The sequence below is a fragment of the Falco rusticolus genome, chromosome Z, assembly GCF_015220075.1.
Source record: "Falco rusticolus isolate bFalRus1 chromosome Z, bFalRus1.pri, whole genome shotgun sequence".
Lineage (NCBI taxonomy): Eukaryota > Metazoa > Chordata > Aves > Falconiformes > Falconidae > Falco > Falco rusticolus.
This window is the reverse complement of record NC_051210.1, coordinates 29,242,202-29,254,420: the sequence shown is the minus strand read 5'-3', so window position 1 is coordinate 29,254,420 and position 12,219 is coordinate 29,242,202.

Sequence of the window (12,219 nt, the reverse complement as noted above, 5' to 3'; positions counted from 1 at the left end):
TAGGGTATTTTTTTACTTCAGCTTGTACAGAAGAGGAGAATGATCTGTAACCAAACAGTACCAAAGTGTTTCACAATAATTAAGCTCCTACAAGGTAAACATGCATGCAGCCATTGCAAAGGCCTGAAATTCTGCCTCTAAAGAAGGAAATGGTTCAGTGACTTGCACATTGGCATATGCTGCAGGGCAACCAAGGCGGCTCTGATTCTTTAATAAATGACTCCTATGCCTTGAGTCACTTGTCCTCCTATCAGACATTTCATTCCATTGGACTCAATGCAAGGTTAATTGCTGCCTTATACCTAGTGTCTGCTGGCTTTCACATGTCCAAACTTGGCCATGTTACATAACAGGAGATTCTGCAATGGCCTTGCATCCAGACAGAGATTTGCATTTTAACATGCTTGGAAACCATAAAAGGAGCTTTAAACAGAATCAGATTGTTCAAATGTAGTCAAATGGCAGAATTCTCAGTTAAGGTAATGTAACTCATCCAAATAATATAATTAAAATGCCAAAGGTCATTTTATGCACAGTTATTACAGTCTTTGCACTGTCCTCTTGAAGCCCTCAGAGTTCAGCAAGTTTTTAAAGAATATTTGTAGTCTGACCATGGAGAGACTAGTGGCCACTAATTAATCACTGCAGACTTCATAACAACCTGTAGTGCTCACTGCACATGCACTCATCTTGGGCAAAGAAACCTTTTTTTTTTTTTTTTTGAGAAAAAATGTTGGTGATTCTCTATTATCTCCCTTTAAAATATTCACTGAAAATTCAAATGGAGGATGTCTAGGTATGTCAGCTGGTGACTGTGGTCACTTTTAATAGGCAATGCTGAAGTGCAGTGGCTTTTTAAATATAAAAGATCTTTTTGAAAATGTTTTATACTTTTTCCCTGAACAAAGGCAAATGATACTTTGAAAGAATTCAGATGATTTTCTTCTTCAACGAGTCAACATGAAGGATAGAATTAGAGAATTATAGAATAGTTCGGGTTGCAACGGACCTTGAAAGGTGATCTAGTTCAACCCCTCATGCAATGAGAAGGAACATCTTCAACTAGATCAAGTTGCTCAGAGCTCCATCCAACCTGACCATTTCTGAAATGGACAAAAGCAAAACCACAGTATTTGCAAAAATTTCCTGAGGTTGATATTTCATTAAATAGGCCAATCATTTAGAAAATACTATGTAATGAAACAGTAAGTAATAAGTATTATGTGATTTATTATGTTACAGTTTTGGCAAAATTCCAGCTGTCAGTGCTAACAGGCATTTGTGCTACCTATGAGACATAAGGCTCTATGGAGAGAAATCAGTAGGAGATGGGAATCTACATGCACACTGCAGCTCTTAAGCAGCAAATACTTAACCTGTTCTTGCTTTCTCAAATAACCATCATGCAAACCCAATATGCTCAGCTCTCCTACCCGTTGCTTTTAAAGGGGGCAAATCTGGATATGCATTTCCTATGGAAGTTGGCAGACCTAATGTATTTTATCAGCTGGCACTCTTTCCTGTATAGTAATGCTCAGCTGAGCTTTTGAAACCTGTGTACAGTCCACCCCTGGCCTTTGTGTCACCATGTTACCAAAGATCTTAAAAGGTGTAGGTTCTCTTTGAGACTGGGAAAGACAGAAGATAATGTTCAGAGCCAAGGCTGATGCTGCTGTGAAAATGGTTGCCCATTTAAGAGCTCCAGAAGTAGGTTGTTCAAGATCTGGGAACATAGTGACTCTTGATAGTGAAAGTGCTTCCACATGCACATGCATGTTCTCTTCTTATACTTTGACCTCTGCTGACTCTTCTCCCTACTTTGCAACCTGTGATTAAGACTGATTTAGTGCTGTGAACAGGGGCAAGGTGCTTTTCAGTTATTGAGGAATCAGTTTTCCATGTGTGTGGCAATTATCCACCACCAGTAAGAACACAGCAGTTTCTGACACAGAGGAAATGTGGCAGTTCTGGATAAGTAATAGCTTGGAGACCTACCCACTTTGCATTAGTATCACATACATCCACCAGTATTAAGTCAAAAAAAGGCCTGTCCTAGCCCATGAAGGAAGTGAAAGATTTCTTAGTCACAGTGAAGAAAAGCACCACCTGAGGCAGTCACTGGGAAAAGAGAATGTCTCTTGTCCATTCTGATCTTCTCCAGGATTCAAATGCTGCAGAAATCCCAGAAAGCAGGTTGTCTTGGCTGTCACTTTTCATTGCTGGTTGTCAGAATTTGGTTTCATGTTAAGCAAGAACTATTTTCCTTTTCTGTCAGTGACAGACAGATCCTGACGAAGTGACTCAAGTTTGCTACTAGTGAAGCAGATAAGGATGTAATGTGAATGGGACCAGGGGATTGTGGTAAGTCACATCAGCTAAGGGCCTGTTCTTAACTTATGCTTTGGCTACCTGAGGAATTTTGAACTCAATTAGTTTCTAGGTAGGTCTTTTACAGAATATACCTTTACACAGCCTGGCATACCTGACCAGCAGATTTCAGTTGCAGATATTCAAGTGCGTATATTGAAGTGCTTAATCCAGGTTTGCCATTTGGTACTGTCTTTAAAGAAAATAAAATTGTAAATATATCCATAAAATATCATTCCTAACCCTAAAATGAATTCTATTTCAGGTTCCTCCATTTCTCTAACCAAAAAGGGTGTCCTGGCTGCATGCCATTCACTCAAACCAGAGTGCATCACTGGTCAGAGAAGCTGCAGCAGGCCAAGATGTAGCAGGTGGGAGAAAACAAGAACAAGTGGACAAGGTGGTAGATCTGCTGTACTCTAGCATCAGGGTCGAACAGCATGGCTAAAGGGAAGGCATGGTTTGCATCCACACTGCATCTTTCTGATCCTTAACAAGACTTCTACTTACAGGCCACTGGAAAGCTGACTGACTACATGACCAGTAGCACAGCAGTAGTGACTGGGCTTGTGAATCTGCTATGCTGTCTGCCACAAAGGAGATTTTGACAGAATTATAGGGTGGGGCTCGATTCTGGACCCCCTGGAAGTTACTGGCACAGACTTCACTACAGTGACTCCTGGAAAAAGCATCTTATGTGTGAGTCTGCAATGGCTGAATACAGCTTTGAGGGACAACTCATGCCACCAAAATGAACAGGGAAGAACAGATATATTTATGTTTTAAGACCACAATAACGTTTCATTATTGGGGGTACTAGAACTTAATATCCTTTGGATTTCTGATCCTGAATCCAGATAGTTATTATCTGAGAGTTACAGGGGTCTGTTTCATAAACTTGTTTGACTTAAAGCATTCAATAGTGATTATGTCTTTAATTGGCATTAATTTTCCACTGATGGTAATGGAGCCTGAATATTTATGTTTTCATTGGATGCAAAAACCAAAGAAAATTTTGTCTTATTGTAAGCTCATTTGTTTGCTGCTCTTCCAAACTGATGTGTGGTATCAAGGGAGGAATGATCCTTACATAGTTAAAAACCTACAACAGCATACATGTTGCTGCAATCAAAATACTTTAATTGCTTTCTTTCTAGTAATAAAAGAATGGTGGAAAACCAGAATTTTCCTTTCACAGGAGGCACTGCAATTTCCTAGTTGCATTATTGTGTGAATCACAGTGAAAAGCCAAAACAGACCAGAAATATCAGAGCTGAAGAGCAGGTTATTTATTTTGCAGTACACACAAATAAATAGTAGATTAAGTAAGTAGATTCCACCTCAGGTTGTTGGTATAAAAATTACTGGGTTTTAAACATGATAATAGTAATTGGAAGAAAAATACAGATACTGCAAAATCTACTCTAAAGCCATATGGATAGTCAGTAACTTCCGTTTAAATGCCCTCAGAGACCATGGTGTAACCTGGATTACACTCACATGTGACCCTACTGCATATTTGGAAGCCCTATGCCACCCTTTCCCCAAGCATAGAATAGGAAATATTCAAGACTTCAAGAAAATTTCTAGAGCTATGGCAAGCCCTGAATAGTACGTCTAAAAGTTTGGGCTATCTGTAAAGTGTCTATGAATATAATTTTCATACAAGGTAATCACCAGCTTCTTATTCTTTAGCTTATTTAAATCTCAGTTGTGAGTATTTGGTGCCTAATTTGCTTTGCCCATTTCCTTCACATTGGTACATACTCTTCTGTGGGTTTGGACAGAATAAAACTGTCATAAACCAGTGAAATTAGTATCATTCTACAGTTCTTGATCCTATTAGAAATACAGCTTTTGCTAAGCCGTTGGTGATCCTATTTTCATTTAAATGAAGACATTTGACCCAGACTGCTCCATGTTTGTCCAAAGACATTGTTCATATTAATACATTAATTTTGCTGACAGGAAGAGAACTATCAGTAGGTTCTGCTAGCGCAGTTGTATTTCAGGGTGAGATTGACTAACAAATCTGCCACATCTCAGACAAATGTGGAAATGCATTCTTCTAGGCATGAAATTTCTACTGAAATACTTTTGGACTTGATCTTGACCAAGGCTTGGAATTGCTGAACACTTGGCGATAACTTGTGCTGGCCATGCAGGGAAATTTCACTTTCATCTGCAGTAGGCAAGACTTTTGACCTGAGAGACAAGGTCCTGCAAGTTTTATTTTGACAAGGTCCTCCAGGTTTCATTCCATCTCTCAGAGGCACAGCACAGAGCTGGAGATTACTGGATTTTGGAAAAAGAGGAATGAGGTCTATGCTCCTACCCTGAACAAGCATTTGTGACAGGGAGCTACTGCACCGTGTCAGCTCACAGGTCACCTAGATACCCAGGCAGAGTCCTACAGCAACTGTGAGGAGGCATGAAAAGGACCATAGTTCCCCAGCTTGAGCGTAGACATCTCCTCAGCCTTCATTTTTCCACAGCTGTTGCTTTTGGTCTGTAATCACAGTGGGGTCAACAGAGTTGGAGATTTAGTGAGGAATTCAGTGGAATACTTTGAACCTTAACTCAGCCTTTCTTGTCTGTCTCCTGGCAGCTGTGTCCCAGGGAAGGTAGAGACCATTTCTGTCACTAGTCTTGGGAAGGGGAATGGAAATCTCCATGTTTGACAGTCTACCTAGTAGTTACATCAAGCCTGTCCATCGTTTCTCCAAAAGTGAAAATGTCTGGTAGTAGCACATTTCTCAGGAACATGTGTCCACTGGGTCCATTACTGGACAATGTAAAGACAAAAGGTAATGTTGACATTTATAAATACCGTAGACTTGAATTCCACCCTTAGTGATACGGGCAGAGCTGTGAGAACTGTACCGCCAATCTGTTGGAGGATTTTCAGGCTGGTTGGAGCATCAATACAAGTAAGTTTCTGATGGCTCAAGCATAAAGGTACTTCCTTAAGCAGAGCTAGTGTAATATCCAGGTCATTGCCATTATCATAAATGTAAGGGATAACTCATTTTCCTCAAAGGAAATTGAAAGTGTTCAGTGTGCTGGCACACATTCACCATCTTGTCATTGCAATTTTTGCATGACAGGCTACCCTTAACAGAAACTTGGACATCTAAGGAATAGACAACTTGCTAGATGGAATGCATCTGCATGGAGGGCAGAGTTTTTGTAGGTCTGCAGTCTACTCCCTCTATCTGAGTACTTTGCAGAATGTCTTGGCACTTACACTTTGGATAGACATCAAAGCTAAATGCCACACCTTAGTCCCACTTTGGTCCAGAGCTCATAGCGTGATTTTAATCTTTCCTTAGGGACTATGACAGGTGATCCCCATGGTCTAGCATCTAGGTTATTTACTGCATTTAAACTAGTACCAGAATCTAGCATCTAGATTATTTTAGAGACACAAATAACTGCTCCACCTTAGAGGTGCACAGGCTAGCAGGAGAATTCAGACTAACTGAAATAATTAACTTTTTTCTTTTTTCTTTTATTTTTTTTTCTCCAGCTACCCACAGAGTGGATTGTAGCAGTGCCTAAATTAGGCATTTGGCGTTTACAAAACTGCTAAAGACCTCAGTTCTGGTGGAGCTGTGTGTGCTGGAAAAGACCAGGGTAGAAGAAACAAGACTCAATCTGAGGATAAAAGCATTAAAAGCCTTTGATGTTTGCTGTAAAAATAGTCACTACCATTTAGGTAGAGCACTTTCACATCCTGTAGAGTATCCACAGGTCAGAGAAAGGAACAAATTCACCTCACTTCCATTGAGGTTTTCCCTTGCATACTGTCATTCATGAAGAGCAAATTTCACTTTTAAACTAGAAGTTATCTCAGTGGAAAATTGCTTCAAATGAGCTCATGAGTACTTTTCCCCTTAGCTATTGACTACTTCATATTGCAGACACTCTGTACACGCTACTGCCACACTCTCTAATCCAAAATGCAATCTCCCCTATTTATTCTTTGTCTTTTGTTCTGTCAGTCAACAAGCAGGCTCTGCAAGCTGGTTGCATACACTTGAACTTCAGCACCACAAGGGCAGCCTCTTTCTTTGTGTACCCAGATAAAGGTGTGAGATGGACTTAGGATGAACGGGTACACATACCTAAGGCCTTCCTGCTTTTGGTAGGTTTCTTTTCATCTCCTTTCAGCCCCTGCTAGAGATCAATGAGTTTCAACCTTAATAAAAAAATAAATTTAATATCTTGATTGATGTTAGTTTCTTGCAATTTGGATTTTTAAGGGAACTCACCTTTGTAATACGCCAGGCATTTGGCTACAAACAGTAAAGACAGAAGATAATGTGGTTCAAGCAAAGTTTTTGTTGCAACTTTTGAAATGAATTATGCTTTCCAGGCTATGAAGAGGAAGGGAATTCTGTGAACGAATTCTGTGAATTCATAGCATGAAAAAGGCAGATTTCTATCAAGAATTCTTCATCTTTCCTTTTTTTTTCTGCCAGTACTTGTCTAGCTGTGTTGTGAGCAAAGATTTCTGCAGCTCACAAAATCTGAGATTTTTTTTTTTTCCTGTTTTGCCAAAAGACATGACCAGGCAACTAGATACTTGTTCTTTTCTTTAAATCATCAGGTTGTTTATTTTTATGAATTTCTCAGCTAGGATGTTAGTTTGGCAAAGAGGTGATCAACATCCAAATGTCTGGAGCAAAGGTTCTTTTTTACCTTGGTATGGATGGCCTTTGGCTCCAGTGATTGCTTGGTAGAACAGGGAGTTCTCATTGCTTCCAGATGAAAAGCTCAGCTGTTATGAGTCACCTTGTCACACATCTGGGAGTAAGCCATTTGTTTTTTAATGGGCTTTGTGCTTTTCTTTGAAATCCACTGTGGTGAGTCAGGCAGGCAAGCTTGGGAGTGTCTCAGGATTCAGAAGAGTCCAGCAGAACCCTTTTGACCCTCCTTTTTCCTTAATCTGGACAAGTTCCTGCATGGCAAATCAAAGATTTTGTTCATATCCTTAAGTATTTAGTTTCTTTCCAAGAGCAGGTATTTCCTGTGGCTACAGGCATTAGACTCTCAGCTGATACTATGTGTGTGTGTGTACATATACATACACATATATATATGTATGTATGTGTAAATATATATGTATATGTATATGTGTACACAGACATACATATATAAAAATACATACACACTATTCTATACATCACCTTCATTAAAGCTACACCAATTACTTTTGCTCAAAACTGGGCGGGTAACATACTACTGTTGAGTGTTGATTATGTGCAAATGTAGCTGTGACACTGATTTTCACTAATCAAGGATAATCCTTCGGGCCTCAGCTATTTAGGACCACAGATATGGTCCTGGCCTCTCTCTTATTCACAGAAACCTCCCAAGGAAAACTCTAGATCAAAGCAACAGAATGAGGAAAGACATTACCAAGGCATTTTTACCATGATCACTAAGTCCTCTCTTGGCTATCGATCATGAATGACAGGTGCTAATCAAAAAAATCTAGGCTACTCCAGCCCAAGGGACCATGGGCCAATTTATTTGCATTGATTTTGGATTCACACTGCATTTTTCCTTTTTAACCATGTGGTTTTTCTCCTGTACCATCAGAGGCAGTCATTAGCTTTCACCATCATCCTCATGCACTACAAAGATTTGCACTAGATAGCGACAGCTCCTGTGAGGATCTGTACCAACAATGTGGAATAGAAAACAAATACGCTGGAGAAAGCCCATCTGTCACCCACACTGGGGACTGCAGGAATTGTGAAATCGTTCTTTAGTGCATCGTGTGGAATCACAGGAACATGCAGAACAGTTTCTCCCCCACAGGAAATCTCTTAATGGATTAAGCTGTCACATTTTTTTGATTGCATGGGGTTGGGTGAATAAAGCTGCCAGGTCTGAGCATTCTAATTTCTCAAACTTTGCTAGTCCTATGAGTCATGTTGCACCAAAGATTCAAAGAAATGGAACTAGATCCAGGTAAACAGAGGACAAATACTCTGCTGCTGCCATTGCCTCCATATGGGAGTGGAAAGTAATCAGGAATTTAATGGGTGTATTCTCCAATGACTTCAGAGGATACCATTCCTCTTCCTTCTCCCATGCTTTTCACTGTCCCCACTTTGGTGTTTTCCAGTGAAGGCTGTCATCAGTCCAAGTTTCCTCTCCTCTCCTCCAACAGAGTTCTCCTACACAATGCAACAGGAATAGGAATTTCTGTTTTTAACTCCATTGTGACAAAGAATTATGTTGTGTCTCAGTATTAGAAAAATACAAAAGACAGTAAGAAGACTGCTGCTGGATTGAACCAGAAGTCTCTGGAGCTTAGAGAATGAGCCACTGCTGAATTGCCGAGGCCATTTTTGAGTCCTGAAACTCCCTGTCTGTTTGAGCTGGTTTGGAATTTCGAGATGGGGAAGACAGCATCTGTCCTGGAATAAGCCTCTCACCACACAGCAAAGTGGCTGCTCAGCATGAGAAACAGTATTAACTGTGCATGATCTGCATGTCAAGGCCCAACCTGAGAGAACCCTCCTGTCATTCAAGAAAGTCTGTTGTTGGGTTTCTCTCCATCTCTCATCCAGGGGTGTTCTGGATTGGCCACTTCATTCCTCAAGCATTTTCATTATTACCCTGTTTAAAGATGAGTAATTTTCACAGAGGGAACTGCTCGGACAGTACAGCATTGACAAAATAGTCTGAGGTCTGCACAGCATTTCAGGTTCCTTGAGCACTCTACCTGACATAAGACAATGCAACAGCAAAGAAAGCATATTTTCCCAGCCAGCTCCAGGGAATAAATAACTTGCCTGACAATCTTCTCAAGCATCTTACTCAGGAAACTTAACTCCATGATTAATAAGTTTAATGGATGTGGCATACCATCCTGATAAAACACGTGCCCAGTGCCTCGTATGTCAAACATCTTCCAGGGAGAAGGTTTCAGAGTGTAAAGTGAAAACAGGTTGTGATTTTGAAAGGGAAAGGGCTCACCCCATGTTTGTTTAGAGATGATTTGATCCATTAAGCCAGTCTGGACCCATAAGAAAAAGCTTACATAAGACCATAATTACCTGAGATCAGAAGGTCTAAATACAGACTTTGCTAGGGCAAAACCTAAATTGGCTGAGAAATTTGCAACTAGCTATGTTTAAAGACTTCACTGTGCTGCAAAAAATAGCTACCCCGGTGCTATTTCCAGCTAGAAATGTGGCCTTAGTTCTGCTGTACTGAAAGTCAAACATTACATCTTTCACAAAGAGAAAACTCTTTACTCTTTGTATCAAAGTGCAGAAATACCCAAAGTATCACTCATAGGTATAAGTGGCCGGACCAATGCAGATGGATGCATATATGTCCTGGCACAGGTGCCTCAGCATAGTTTCTAAACCCCAAACACTCAAATAAGTTCTGATACCATTGTAATCCTTATAAAACACAAGCAAAAGTTTACTACCAGAGTTGTCAGTAGGTGTAAACTAGGGCACATCTTATTTCAGAGTGATACTGAGTGTCCCAGGCATTGTGAAACCATAAGGTTAACTACACAGGCTGTCTTACAGTCCCTTTGTAAGATTTCTGGGGAACACAGAGCATCTTCTCTAGAAATCAGTTTTGCTGTAACTCAGTTTACCTGCAGTGCCTACAGAGCAAAGCCAAGATCAGGTCCATGTCTAAGCCCTGTCCCTGTCCCCAGGGCTATTTTGCATTTCTTCAGATCCCAGGCAGAGCCAAAGCCAAACTAGTAACAGTGGGAAGGACTGTGTGCGTCTCAGTTATGAGTAAGAACCTGAGCTAAGATAATGAGGGTGGAGTAAATGCCTGTAGCATAAATGCCATCTGTTCCCACCTCTGCATAACACTCCCTGTGCAGCTCTGAGCACTTTGCTTCTCTCTTCACTGTTTTCCCTCTGTAAAATGGGATTATTATTTGTATCCCTAGAATGCTGCAAGTACACATTTGTTAAGGTGTGGAAGGTATTTGCTTGCTGCAGTGACAGGAAATGTACATAATCAAGTGCTGCTGCCATTAGTGTTTCATTGTGTGTTCAAGAATATGTATTTACGTCATTAGCTCAGTGAAAGTAAACATTATGAAATGTGTACTGGCAATGTTTCTGAGAAGTGATTTTGGTTACTAATGGAGTAGAATTAACAAATGCCACTGCAACTGTATCTATGTGTCATGTTATTATAAGAAACTGTGGCAGTTCTGGCACATCCCTTCTGCTTTTCACAGTAAAAGAGGCATGTGAAAGGTTTCAATACTTGTTATTTTGTAATCACAAGATTGCGCCCGAATAACCGAATCCATGTCCTGGTGCAAAGCTTGTGGAGGGGACTGAGTTTAAGGATTAGGAGCAAAATTACAAAAGAATCTGAATAGAAGCTGCAGATAGGTTTCATTTTTTAAAGTTACTTTGAAATGTGTTTTCATCAACTACAGAGAGGCATGCATGGATTTATTCACATACTTGGTTGGTTTTTTTTTTTTTAATTCATATTTAGGGGTTTTTTGTACATTGATTCATACAGCTTGTCCAGATCACCAGTACCAAAAGGACAACAATATTCAAGGACTTAATTACACTTCATAAAGCCTATCTTTGTAGGTACAACCAAAAGCAAAAGTCACAGATTTACGTTCCCTTCACCCCAATTACAAATTACTCCATGGAAGATTTCAATACAAGCTGAAGCAACCCATCTCGTCCAGACTACAAAGCCAATGAGCAACACAGACTCCATGGCTAACAAAAACTGGACTGCCAAAATTGTGATGGCACTTGTGATTTCACTCAAAATTTCACTCATCCCGGGTTGGTAAAAAGCAACAAACTGCCCTCATTATACCAGATACGGGACTGACAGAAAAGGAAGCTTCCTAGGAATTTTTTCTTAGTAGTGGCTTTCCTGCCAGTTGCACCAGAGAAGGGAGTCTTTTGAAGTTGGGAAGTTTTGGTTCTACCTTCAGGTGTCAGTAGTCTTTCCACTGGAAAAGAAAAGCACTGAGATAGAATACTAGCAGAAAATAGCTCATCTTGATACTTGAGAAACTTGCTTAGATATATTAAAAAAAAATCAGACAAGGTAAAGACAGCAATAGCTGTAGTACTTGCATTTCAGTAAAATATGTAACATTTTCTTAATGATCGAAGTGGTTTTGATTAAAATAATATTTTCAAATGGAAGACTTATTCTAGGCTTTATTATGCTATGATCAAAATTTCAAACCTAAAAGGACTTTTCCCAAATGAACCTGTCCTGGAAAGGGGCTTTTTTTAGCCAAAGATGTGAAACTCTCTCAAATAAAAGCAAATTAATTAATAAGTCTAGATAATTTAGCTCAGGTATAGGGCTGAGCTTGTCTCTGGTTCTCTTGCTATGATCTAAGCAAAGCTTCAAAATATCTGTGAGACAGAGCAACACTCAATTTATCAACTTTTATTTATGTGCACAATGGGCCTGTTTTGGAGACCCAGAAATTACTTTCCATATCACAAAGAAAACTGATCTCTGTAACTGTCCTAAAGACTAGAGCAGAAAGTGAATATGTACATGAAAGTTGAAGAGGTAGAAAGATGAGTGGAGTTGAGTAGGCTATTTTAATTGCAGGAGCATGTAACCTGTTGGAACTACCTTCCCATACCTCTGCTAACACCTTCCTCCTTGATGCTTTTGCTAAGACTGGTTTCTTTTTCTTTGCTTTCTTTTTAGAGACTGTTTCAAATGAGCATTACTTCAGAGAGAAGCTCATTGTGTTATATGGGGGTTCTCAGGCTAGAAGCTCACAGTCTGGGGCCTTCTGGCCCTTTAATCTTGTAATCTGTTTACTGCTGGCTATGAGGG